At 41.5% G+C, this 13499-nt stretch overlaps 1 protein-coding gene across 1 annotated transcript in view; it reads left to right on the forward strand.

The window, feature by feature from the left end:
• Nucleotides 1–2006: 2006 nt before the first annotated feature.
• The window catches only part of PAM (peptidylglycine alpha-amidating monooxygenase), a 209762-nt gene continuing 198269 nt past the window's right edge, over nucleotides 2007–13499 (forward strand). Inside the window, exon 1 of the mRNA XM_045020809.1 lies at nucleotides 2007–2117. The gene's annotated coding sequence lies outside the window, so the exon portion shown is untranslated. The remainder of the gene's footprint in view (nucleotides 2118–13499) is intronic.

Genomic DNA, 13499 nt, shown 5'->3' on the forward strand with positions numbered 1-13499 from the left:
TTCCCACAGTGCACCGCTTCGAAAGTCGACGCCGGCCCCGTTAATGTGGACTCAGAAGTTCGAATTAGTGTATTTAGTATGGATACACAAATTCGACTTCATAAGGTCGAATCCACAAATTCGAATTAAGTAGATTCGAAATAGTCCTGTAGTGTAGACAAGGCCTTAGCCATTCACTTACTGCTTTGTGTGTCATGCTTAAGACATTTAATTTAAAAATAGATGCTGAATGCAAACACTTATACATTTGCTTAACTTTACTATTGTGAACAGTCCTCTCGAAATTAATGTTTGTATTCACTGGTATTCTAGTTCAGTGGGCTTCCAAGATAAATTTAGGTAATACATTTCTGAACTTTTAGTTTGAATTATCAGCAACTCATTAGAAATGGTTTAAGAGTTAGCTGTGCACTGGTCCTTTTCCTATTTAGATCCCACCCCTCTTCCCCCACCCATTTATTATCCAAATGGTCCACAAGCAAACTGTGCACAAGTTACATTACTCTTATCATCTTTAGGGTGGATTGGCATACAATCTAATATACACTTCAGAGAAACCCAAAAGTAATCTCAGATCTGCCAACATTCACTCATTTGGAAAGAACTACTTACTCATTTGTATCAAAACTGTGCAACCCTTACTCATGTTGGTGAGCATTTACTTATGTGATTATTTATATTTAATTTAATAGGACAATTTAGGCAAGTAAGTACTCACCTATGTAAGGAGACTAACAAATTTATTTGAGCATAAGCTTTCGTGGACTAAAACCCACTTCATTGGATGCATGCAGTGGAATTTGTTAGTCTCTAAGGTGCAACAAGTACTCCTTGTTCTTTTTGCTGATACAGACTAACACCGCCAGCACTCTGAAACCTGTCACCAATGTAAGGGTTGCACAATCTAACTCTTGGTATTAATTTTAAATCTGCTTAAAAAACCTCTCATAAGGGATTTGGTAGAGTGTTTCATCCAGACAAAAACAATGAGGAGTCCTCCTGGCGCATTATTTGGGCATAAACTCACTGAGTTTGTCACAGCTGGATCATCTCACTACAGAAGGGGCACTACAGTCTTCCTCACTATCAGCTTTCCAAAAGCCAACCAAAGCTACTTTTCCTCTGTAAGATTTGAAAATTACAGTTAATTTTATTCCAAAAGCATGACAACAGCGCCAGCATCTAGAGGATCTCTAGCTCCTCTTCTTTGCATGTTGTCATAACAAATCTGCTTTCAGTTATTGATGCTGTTGACTGTGCAGGAGCTTTTCCAGTGAGAGCAATGTTCTTTCTTTGCCTCTAGTCTGGTTTGTCCCCCTTTTCTCCAGATTGTTTACAATGAGAATTCCGCCTGGGAAAGCACCAAACGCAGGATGTTTTCAAGGATTTCCCTAGCCAGGAACACCTCAGACTCCCTTAAAAGGAGTCTCTCAGCTGCTTGTACCCAGCCTGCACCAACTCTTCCTCCTCCTCTCTCAGACAGCGTTGTCTGAAGAAAATCTCTCCCAAAATCAAGGGGCGGTTTATGCCCTCAAAGACACCTTCCCCCTGGCAGACTCTCTTTCTCTCTGATCTCCTATGACAGCTCAGGAGGTTTCCCCGTGAAATGCCCCCTCCTCTACGCCCAGCCCTGGGGGGCTCTCCCGTAGACAAACACTGGCGCCCCAACACACGGGGTTATTCTATTGCATATCCTGCCCCCCCCCCGCGACATTCTGCACCCCCCAGCCCGGCGCGGGCACACTGCGCACCCCATAGCCCGACGTGGGGACAGACACCCTGCACTCCCCACCCCATAGCCAGCGCGGGGCCGCTGCCTGCACCCCGGTGTCTTTCCCTGCCCAGGCTGCCCCGGGCGGGCGGGCGCGCGGGGTTCGCCAGGAGACGTGAGAGGCGGCTCGTCCGGCTCTGGGGAGGCTGCTCCGGCGGGGGGGGTGCGCGGCTGGCTCCCGGCGCTGCTCTGCGGGGAGGGACGGGAGGCGGAGCTGCGGCCGGGCCGGGAAGGGTGGCTCTGCCTAGGGGCGGGGCGGGATCGGCGTCAGGCAGGGGGACGCGGCGGGCAAAGCAGCGGCCGCGGCCAGAGGAGCCGCCAACGCCGGAGCCGTCGTGGGCAGCGGGTGAGTGCGCGGGGCTGCAGCCCCCGGAGAGTTGTGCGTTTCCTCCCTTCCCCGGGGCTGGGCGCGGCCACCCCCCGTCCTCCCTTCCCCGGGCATCTGCAGCGTCCTCGCCCTGCCTGCCTGGCACAAGCGCCCCTTGCCCAGGCACCCCGCGGGCACGTGTTTCCCGGCAGGGAAGGGCACCTCCCCCGCCGCGCGCCCCCTCGTTCCCCGGCCCGGGAGCAACTTTTCCTGGGTGCTGCCGCCCGCGCGTCTGGCAGCGGCCGGGCCGGGGCGGACTCGGCTTGGCCAAGAGTAGAGTGTGAGTCGCCCCCAAGGCTCGGAGGCCACCAGCTGCTGCTGCGCTCCCGGGCCAGGGCTTCCCCGGCTGGTTTCCGGGCCGAGGGTCAGTGCTGAGCTGGGGGGGAGAGGGAGGCTCCTCGCCCAGCTGCTGGGGAGAGAACGGGTCCCCCCGGGATCTGGCTCCCTCTGCTCGTGCGGGCGGGGGTCTCCATTGCGGCCCCTGCTGCTTAGCGGTTTGTGTCTCCTACGAAGAAACGACCATTTTTGTGTTTTCCTGGTTACTTCGGGGGTTAGAAAGTCGCTTTATGGCTTCTCGTTTAATGGAAGACTCACACCCCTTCCTGTCTCTGGAGTGGTGGATCAGCGCTGCTTGATAAGTGTGTGTTTCTCATCCTCTAGCTATACCTTGATATTGCTGTTCTTTCTACCTTGCCCAAGAAACACTTCAGCTTCCTTTTGACCAAAGTTTCCTATGCTGCATTGCTTACATATATATACACACAGGTACATCTTTAATATGATAGCACAACAAACCGTAGTGCTTGTCTTGGGGTGAGAGGAAGAGTCGGTAGTAGAGTCAGGTATATTAAGGATGGTGGTGCAGCTTTTTAAATTGCAGTTGTGGATAGTACCATCTTGGTTATCATGGATCTGACTTATCTGCTATTGAAAGTGCTTTTTCATTCTTACACTTCACATGTTTGAAATTGTATATTCTCCGACTTCTGCGCACCTACATGCTGAGCAATGAAAACCAATTTAATGTAAACTTTTGGTCATAGTCAGTTTCACTTTAAGCTACCCAGCACTACAATGTTCTGGCTTCTTCTGTCAACTGGAGAATACTTGTTTTGTTTTGTTTTTAAATCTGAATTCTTCAGTGAATGTTTAAGAAGTAGAAACCTTCTGGTGTTAGATTTTATAGAAGTTTGTTTTTGAAAAACATAAACATTAGACCAAAATGTAAATTGACACTATCCCTCTAAAATTTTGCATCAGGCATATTTTGGATGACTCTGTAAAGATGACATGAGGACAGAAAGAGGCTCATGTGACAAATAATGAGTTACACACGCACACAGCTCTCCAGAGAAGGATAGTATAAATTACAAATGTTAACCTACAATGTAACTCAAGCATGGGTATTAAAATGGAAACACTAATTATCAAGCCAAACAAAAAAAATCACAAAACCACAGGCATATAGCTTGGTATTCTGAATCCTTCCTACACTGCCAGATATCAAACAAGGTTCCACCATCCCTAACTGCCCTGGGCCATTCTTTACATGTCTTGTGTGGTAGTGTATTGAAAAAAAATATAACAAACCTTTGATGATGTGGTGATTAAAACACTCCTGACTACTTGGCACCTTCCTTGGTTTAGTGCTGCCACCATGGGAGTTACACCAGTGGTGAAAAGATGAGAAATTTTAGGGAAAGGGCTAATAATTAACCAAAAGGTGTGTGTAATATCTACGTCTTGCTCCTGCAACTACGTCAGTGCAGGTGGAGATCTGCACAGAAGTCATTGAACTCCGTAGAGGTTTGTGCAGGGTTCTAAATCAGGGGTCGGCAACCGTTCAGAAGTGCTGTGCTGAGTCTTCATTTATTCACTTTAATTTAAGGTTTTGCGTGCCAGTAATACATTTTAAAGTTTTTAGAAGGTCTCTTTCTATAAGTCTGTAATATATAACTAAACTTTTGTTGTATGTAAAGTAAACAAGGTTTTAAAAATATTTAAGAAGCTTTATTTAAAATTAAATTAAAATGCAGAGCCCTCTGGACTGGTGGCCAGGACCTGGGCAGTGTGAGTGCCACTGAAAATCAGCTCGCGTGCTGCCTTTGGCACACGTGCCATAGGTTGCCTACCCCTGTTCTAAATGTACAGATTGAGTTGCAAAAACAAGGCTTTATATTGTATTTATTAGCCTGTTACATTTGTTTATGAAGCAAGGGAGGGAGCTCCAAATCTGGGGAGTCCCAAGAGGGGTTTAGTTTGACACACCTCACTTCATCTATTATTTTGGGAGTGACTTAAGCATGTGCAACGGGTGTCACAGTATTTAGACTGAGACAAAGTTTGGTCTTGAATACGTGTCTACAACTGCCATGATTGCAATGAGTTATACATATGTATGTAAGGGCAGAACATATGTTTAGCATATTACCTCCTTGTTAAGTATTGTTATGGCTCAAAGGCAGGGGTGAAAGTAACACAGAGGACTTACTGGTACGGGGGCCAGGCCTTTGGGGGAGAAGGGGTGGGACTGCAGGGGGTCAGTGTCCCCCCAGCCAGCCCATCTGCACTGCCCAGGGCTCCAGCAGTGATTTAAAGGGCCCAGGGCTCTGGCTGCTGCTGTGATAGCGGCAGCGACGGCCGGAGTCCCGGGCCCTTTTAAATTGCTGGCCCTAGTGTAGCTGCTCCTTTTGTCCCTCCCCCCCCCCGCCTCTGTCGGTGGCTGGGGGTGGGCAAAAGGGGCAATGATTTCAAGTGCTGCCAGGACAGCGATTTAAGCAGGGTCCTTAAAGCGCTGCCATAGCAGTACTTTAAGTCAGCTGTGTGTGGGCCGGTACCGACAGCCACTTTTTACTGGTACGCTGTACTGGCCCACTTTCACCCCTGCTCAAAGGGAAACAACAGGTTATAATCTTGCAGGTTGTTATTGTCTGAGTGCAAGAACATGGGGGCATTCAATTAAACTGAAAGGTAGCAAAATCAAAATTGTAAGTGGAAAAAATATTTTCTGCTCACATATAATTGGACTGTGGAACTCACTCTCACAGGATGTCAATAGAACATGAATTTAGTAAGATTCACAGAGGGATTGGATGTTTATATGAATAACAAAGATATGTAGAGTTATAACAGTTCCAACAAAACTTTGGAAGTAAGATACAATCTCATGCTTCAGGGGTTAAGCCAGGGCTTAAATTTTCATAGAGTATTTCCCAGAGCCCCAGGGCTTGCAGCTTTTGCCTTGGAGATGTGAAAAGCTCTGAACAGCTCCGGATGAATTTAAGCCCTGGTTTAAGCCAATATCTAACTTTTAGGGTAAGATGTCATGAGGGCAAGTTACATCTCACTTATGTACTGTGGGTTTTTGTACCTTGTCAGAGGCATCTGGTTCTGGCCACTGTTGGAGACAGTTTACTGGACTAGATCATGGGTCTGATCTACAATGGCAATTCCTATGTATATTATCAAAAATTTGCTTTATTATTATTTTTTTGTTTTTATTCAGTTACTACCATTTCAATCCAAGTTGAAATACTTCCAAGCAAACAGAGAACTCTAGTGTAAGACACAGAAATAACAGTATAGATTATTTGTAAAGAATAATAATCATAAACATCTTAGTCCATTAAAGTAACACAAGAAATATTGAAAATATTCTGCTTTAAATTAAAAATGGGGAAATCTAAAGCTATATTTTACTCTGCTCCTCACATATCAAGCTTAGTTAGTTGAGTTCAATTAACATTACATCGGTTGCACTACTTATGCCTAACAAATAAAAGATTTTTCTGAGACAGAATTAGGTACTGGGTTTGACTGCAGAGAATTACAGTTTGGAAGGGCACAACAGAGATAATCAGACTGTATAGGTGAAGGGTATACCAAGCTGATTTCTCTCTTTCTGTCTTGGCTGCTCCACATTTCTCCATCTCTAAGTGTGTGCGCACGCACACAGTTCAGAGCTTTTGGGCTGATGTGAGAAGGAAAGATCTACTTTATCTGCAGCCTTGGTTTTGAGTCTTACTCCTTGGTGGAGTGCCTTTCTCTAACCTGTTTTTGTGGATATAGGGAAGCCTTTTTCCAGATTTATCAATCTGATGTTTAAAATAAATAAATAAGACAGGAAAACTTAAATTGGTGCTCATAAAAGCAGCATCATTCAAAATTATTGCCGATTATGGCACATTTCTTTAGTTTTTAAGGGCTGAATTTTCAAAACTCAGCTAAATTGTGGTGAAGTAAGAGTGGTATGTGGTAAAGGTACAAGACAGATATACCGTAGTCAGATTTGGGATTCAGTTCCTTGTTTTGTCTCAGACTTCCTGGATGGACAAGTCTCTTCATGTCTCTTTACCTCAGTTCATCATTTTTAAAATCTATATAAATATATCCCTACCTCAAATGGGAGTAGAACATAAATTCATGAATACTTGTGAGAAGCCTGGACACTACAGTGATTGGGAGGAGGAATATAAATACATAGATAAATGGCCAAAAATGCTTGTGTATGCAGATACTAATTTTTCTTGTGCAACAAGTACAATGTTTGCATATTCAAATAGTATCTTTTGAGCACAGTGTTTGCAAGTGTATATTTTGAAGCTGCAGTGTACGTAGTGATTTCTTAAAAGCTGATCCTAAAATCTGCACAAATTAGTGGAGACCCTATTGGTATACAGAGAGCTGGGGTCTGAACATGACATGACCTATTTGAATTAGGAGTAGGTAGAACACTTTTAGACAGAAATTATTTCAGTGGGTATTTCTGCTTTAAAATCACAGTAACCTGGCATATTTCTGTGCCATTATGATCATGAACCTATTGAAACTATTGGAGCTGGTCAGGAATTTTCCATTGCAGTCTTTTCAGTGAAAAATACAGTTTCTGCAAAATAGATGTTTTCTGCAGGGAAATTTTATATTCCCCAAACCATGTAGATTTTCCATTGAGGGAAAAAATCAAAACAAAATATTTAGTTTGGGAGCTGGTCAACATGAATCAAAATAGTACAGTTTGTCAAACTAAATCAAAATGTTTTTGTTTTGTATCCATTAGACTGGGGTTCCCAAACCTGGTTCGCGGCTTGTTCAGGGTAAACCCTGGGCGGGCCGTAAGACGCTTTGTTTACCTGAGCATCCGCAGGTACAGCCGCTTGCAGCGCCAAGTTCCCGTAGTCCTTGTTCATGGCCATTGTTCTGTTTTTGCCTGAACAGTTGCAGTGCATCATAGGAAAAGTGGTTTGGATACTCATGCCCCCATTCTCAATACGCTGGGTTTCCCAATATCAGTTCAACTGGGGGAGAAAGAGGGGGAGAGGAAAGGGAAGGGGGTTCTCTGCTGCATCATGGGAAATGCAGTCTGCTCAGGAAACCTTGCTGGTAGATGAGAATAGTGTGTGAGGGAATCAAAACCAGACTTCCCATGAGTTACAATGACAGCTCAAGGGTCACAGGTAAATGCTGAAACAAAACATTTAGATCTAGTTTGACAAACCAGAATGAAATGTTTCTATTCAGGAAAGTTGCAATGTTTTGTTTCAGCATTTTTTAACCAACTTTATTTGAACTTTGTGTTGCATGAAAAAATTTATATATGACTTTGTCCCAATTTAAGATAAAAACAAGTGTCAAAATATCAGAAGGGATGGGAATTCTGATTTTTGAACAGTTGTAAGTATACAGGAATAATAGACACTACAGAGAGCTGCTCTTGTACCTAATGTTGTAGTGGACTGTTGTATTATGAGAAAAAGAATATGACCATGTAATTAAAGACAAAACTGTAATGCACATACCAAAAGGGCAGGGTTAAGGTTGCATGGCCAACCCCAGCTTTTGGATATTAATGTTCTCGAAACAGAAGTTTTTGAGTGGAACTTACTTTATACTTGTCAGTGATCAGTTTTCCTTACGAGTGGAGTAGAAGCAGCTTGTTTATAACTTTGTTGCATGTAAGGCTATTTCTGGCCCTTTTTCTTCAGTATTATCAGGGGCGGCTTTAGCTTTTTTGCTGCCCCAAGCGCGGCAGGCAGGCTGCCTTTGGCGGCTTTTCTGCGGGAGGTCCGCCGGTCCCACGGCTTTGGCATACCCGCCGCCGAATTCGCGGACCTCCTGCAGGCAAGCTGCCGAAGGCGGCCTGACTGCCGCCCTTGCATGGACTGGCAGGGTGCCCCCCACGGCTTGCTGCCCCAGGCATACGCTTGGAGCACTGGTGCCTGGAGCCGCCGCTGAGTATTATATATTTCTGCTTTGTTTTTCAAATCTGTCATCTACACTTCTTTTAAGAAGATATTTTGATATTGTTTTGGTCCGCAGTCTAGTGAGCTACCCTAAATATGCAGATAAATAATTTGTAGATCGTTTCTAGAAGGATGCAAGAAGACAACGTGCAGAGAGCCTTCTGTTAGGAAGAATTCTTTTCACAGCGGTGAATAGAAATGAGACGCTTGACCTCTGTTTAACGAAAGGGCTCTGCAATCGTCAGTTTAGAAGAGCTTTCTCTTCGCAGCAGGCATCAAGTTATAGACCCTGGTGGCTATAATAATGTCTAATAACTATAGCTCCCTATCTTTTTCTCCCATAGCATTAATTTGCTTCATTATTGTTATATCAGGATATTAAATGAGATTAATCCACAGGTTTAGGTAACAGAGATGTAGTGTTCAGTTTTTCAGAGAACAAATGTATGTAGACTATAAACTTAGTTTGTTTCTGTTATGATATTAAACTCTGTGTTCTATGTGATACATCTTCTGCAACTGACAAAATAATTTAAATAGTCTGTTAAATGAAATGACAAGGTTGAAAAACTTCGTGTCTTATTTCTATTTCTAACGTTTATATAAATATACTTACATGGTCCTTGTTTTTCTTTTAATAAAATTAGTTCCAGAAGTCTAATACTCATGACAAGCCAGACAATAACAAAAAATTATGTCTGTACAATAGTATTGAGGAATTAAATGAGAGGGAGGGGCTCTTAACACCGTGTTTCAAAGGGTTCATGCAAAGAGTGAGTTAAAGAAATGTCAGGTTAAGAATCTTAAATGTTTAAAAAAACCAAAAAAACACCTCATGTATTGCTACTAACACACCATACATTATTAAACTGAACTTTAAAAATTTGGTTTTTGCTACTAATGCTACTTAGTTTACTATGTACACTCAACCACTCAGACAGTGAAGATAGCCTAGTCAGTTTTAGTATCTCCTGCACTAGAACGATGCTGTAGATTTCAGATGCTTCAGGAGTGGGAGTTTACTGTAAATAAGTGTGGTTTTTTTATTGGTCAGGAGTTTGGGCTTAGGTTTCATGAAACCTTGCTTTTACAATGATGATATGAGTAAAGATATGCCCAAACTGACTTATGAAGCATAAGAACAGTGAATTAAATGACTTTAGACTTCTTCTATAACTCTGATAAGTAGTGTTTGAAGGTACTTCTACAGGTGAAAATAAAGCTTTTTAAACAGTTGCAGAGACTTCCTTTGAGGAGTGAAACCACAATTGTGGCATCAAGAGGCATGATAGAATACCATGACTGCTGTGTTGTATGGAGGAGCGAGTTTGGTATGCTTTTGGAACCAGATATTTAAAAGACTTCCCCTTTTGCACTGCAAATTATAATCAATTACTATTTACAATACAAATTGCTGTTTTGCAATTTTGTATGCAGTTATGAATCTATCCTACGATAAAACTATCCTTTTACAACTCTGTTGCTTTCTTCATCTGCATCTGGTTAGCAGGCTACAACACTTTCTTACAGAGTCAGAGCTCCTTTACTGTGGTGCATGCTTTTGTCCCCTTGAGTGTGTTCTTTACCTTTTAAGCCTGTTCATATTCTCAAGTTAGTGCAGAATGTGGCTGTGTGCTTACTGATCTGAGCGTTTTTCCCTGAATGTCTGTGTTCCAATGCGCCCGGACTGTATTTAAGATGTTGATTTTGAGCAATGAAGCCTTGAATGGTTTTGGACCAACATAGTTGACAGAAACCTTTTCTCCCCATGTGGTATATTTATGGTTACAATCAATAGAGGATCCTAAAATAGAACATCTTCAGGACTGGCGGAGCATTCTCCATGAAGAGCCCTTAATCAGTGAACATTTTATCACACCACCACATTCGTGAATTGTCTGAATGCCAATCTTCAAGGCAGGCAGCAAGGCTCCTCTAGTTCTTGGGTTTTTAGGATATGGTAAGATGTTTCAGGAGGTTGATGTCTCTTTTTAGAATAATGAGGTATTTTTCATCTCCTGGCAGATTTTTTGTGGATGTGGTGTACATTTTTGCATTTGCTTATGTGGACCATAATTTTAAACAAAATCTACTAAACTTTTGGAAATGCCCTTTTTAAAATAAATGTTATTTTTATAAAGGGTAACATTTTCAAAAGTGCCCAACGCCATTTTAAAAAAAATTAAATGGTCATTCCCAAGCAGTTTAATAGAAAACAAGTTCTGAAAAGATTAAACACAAATGATAGCAATTAAAAAAAAATCCCTTCTTCTAGTTAACTTAGTTATTTGTGTTTATTTAAAATCATTGGTACACTATTAACTGGCTTTCAAGTATATACTCCCTATCTTCAACAGGCTTTTTGAAATTGAAGTGACTTTGTTTGAAGCCAGTTAGTTTTTTCTTTGCACACACATGTGCTCTTTGAAGTCTGAGATGCTGAATATAATTGGACTAGGAACTCCTTCCTCACTGCGGTAGAAGCTGAAGGTTAGAAATACAGTACCAGTCTGTGAGGGTTTGATATTTTTGATATTTAAGACATTTTTCTCATACTTCTAATATTAAAATATACTTGATGTTTGCTTTTTGCTTGATTATGAGTGTTCATATTGGAAAATAGTGTCAAGGTAACTTGCTTTCAAAATTAAAATTTGCTCTCCTATTCCAAGTTATTGCATCTGAAAATGATGATAGCCTAGAAAGGTGCTATTTGCAACATTTATCTGTGGAGAGGCTTTCTGTCTAGTCTATCTGTATGATATAAAATAGATACGCATTGCTAGTTATGTCCCTCTGTGACAAGTTGATGTGTTAGTTGAGTGAAAGGCAAAATGCACATTTCTGGCTTTCTCGTCTCTTTTTTTTAATATAGAGAGAATGTGTTCGCCAGTCCATGCTCACTTTAAGGGGTGGCATTCTCTCTAAAGACATTAGTTAGGAAATAAGTGGAAGTTAGTAATTTTATTCTAAAATTATTTTAAATTATAATTCCTAGTACTATCGTAGTTACAGTTCTGGAAACTTAAAGAAATGGTGGGTCCTCTTCAAGAGGTCTGTCAATGATTGACAGCTTTGACTGCCTCCTTTGCTGCGCAGTAAAGGCCCCATCCTATAGGAACAGATTGATGATTGTGCCATTTCTGATAAGAATCTCAAAGGCATGAAAAGGTTTTCTTTATGACTCAATCACAAAGTCTAAAGTGGGTTTAAATTGTTTGTTAATAAGGCACAGTGATTTATGTAAAAATACCCTCTAGTTCCATAATAAAAAATTGCCCATATAATTTACTTGGGAAGGGCAGTTATCTTTCATATTACCCATAACTCTCAAGCTGTGATGATGGTGGCAGTGAGTTATTACGGTCTTTCCTTTGTGGAAAGGAGCTTAATAACTTTATCATGCCAAAGGTGTGCTAAAGTTATGGATCATGGGAAAAATAATAATTCTTTATTTCTCTCTAAGCGGTCAGTAATTCACAGCAGTGGATGCAGAATGATCACTTGCTATAGCCAGGGTACAACATGCGACTTTCTGGAAAAAAACCAAACAGGCAGGAATAGAAAGAATGGCTCAAGATAAGCTACCTCTCTGCACACCTGTGAGTGGTTAAGGGGCAATGCCAGGACTACTAGCTATGGAGATTTGCCTTCTCTCCAGATAACTTACATAGCTGACTTAAACCAGGACAGGAAAAGGCACCACAATGCAGATGATCAAAGGAACTCTGGCAGGCTTAAAAAAGAACACACTCTTGAGGGAAACAGTGGGGAAGATTGTTGTTTTGGAGAGTCAGGCTGAGACACAGGGTGAGGGTCTGAAGAGGTTAGGGCTGGCTAAATTATATGGGGATGGTAAATCTTTAGGTAAGATAGACATGTATAGGCTGTTTGTTTTAAAATAATTTTTCTTGAAATACTTTGTTCCTACTGCAAAATAATCAATATTGCTGTTTTCAGAGAACTGTCTAATCACCGTATACCACTGGGGAAGAACGGCAGGTATCCAAAGTCATCCGGACCTGCTGGGTAGAAATGATTGATACACAGGGTACTGTAGCCTTGGCCTGGTCCAAGAGAATTTCTGAATTCCATCCCAAGATAGGTAAAGGCATGAAGCCTGATACCTGAGTGTACTTGGGGAGACCTGAGAGGGATAATGGTGCAGCTAGCCCTGAACGTTGAAACTCTTGTTTAAGAGATGTCCTCAAGCTGTCCCTAAATGTAGTGGATAGTTTTATATTTCACCTCTTTAGGAGAATGCCCTGTTGTTGTTTTTGTTTTGATTTTGTCCATCAAGTATCTGCTTAAGGCAGGTTTCAATGACTCTCAGTTTGAGTAACCCCCTAATTTTTCATGTTAAGATGTGTTCAGCTCAGAAGTAATGTGTGTCTCAATATTTAACTTTAAATCACTGTATCAAAAATATTCTTAGCAGCTTATGCAATGGTATTAAAAATAACTGACACCCAAGAATACACAAAGGCAAAGAAAAATATTATCAATCTGAAAATATACAATCCTAGACCTGCAAAGAGAAGACAAAGGAGTCTTTCATATACTTAATTATGTTTTCCTCTTTTTAAAGAGCAGGCAAGAAGTTGCTACTGCAGTGTGCATGATTAATAAATATTTCAGGTTGGAAATGACTGGACATATGTAACACAGGATTTATATTTTGAATATTTTAAAATTGTTGTGCAAGCTGATGTAGTTCTCCTGGTGAATCACAGCTGCCCTGGGATAGGTTGTTAATAAACTAGTTGAAGGCTATTATATCTCATTGTCTGGAGTGCTTGACTTACTGGCTTCTGTCCATAGTTTGACTTTATCAGTACAGAAGGCCTCAGGGTTTAATGATAACTTGAATTTAAATAAATGAACCAGAGGTTTGAGAGGAGATGGCATATGAACTTTTGCAAATTAAACTGACTTCTTTATATACATAATTTATGCAGGTTTATAGGAACACTGTTCTTGAGACTAGAAATAGATACAGCAAGTAGTTAACCATAAATGTTGTGTGGTAGCAAATCTGATGTAGCTGGAATATCTCTAGTCTCGACAAACATACCAGTAACTCAGTCAGGTGACAATATACTGTGTGAGTAGAGTAGAAAAA

The sequence above is a fragment of the Mauremys mutica genome, chromosome 6, assembly GCF_020497125.1.
Source record: "Mauremys mutica isolate MM-2020 ecotype Southern chromosome 6, ASM2049712v1, whole genome shotgun sequence".
Classification (NCBI taxonomy): Eukaryota; Metazoa; Chordata; order Testudines; family Geoemydidae; genus Mauremys; species Mauremys mutica.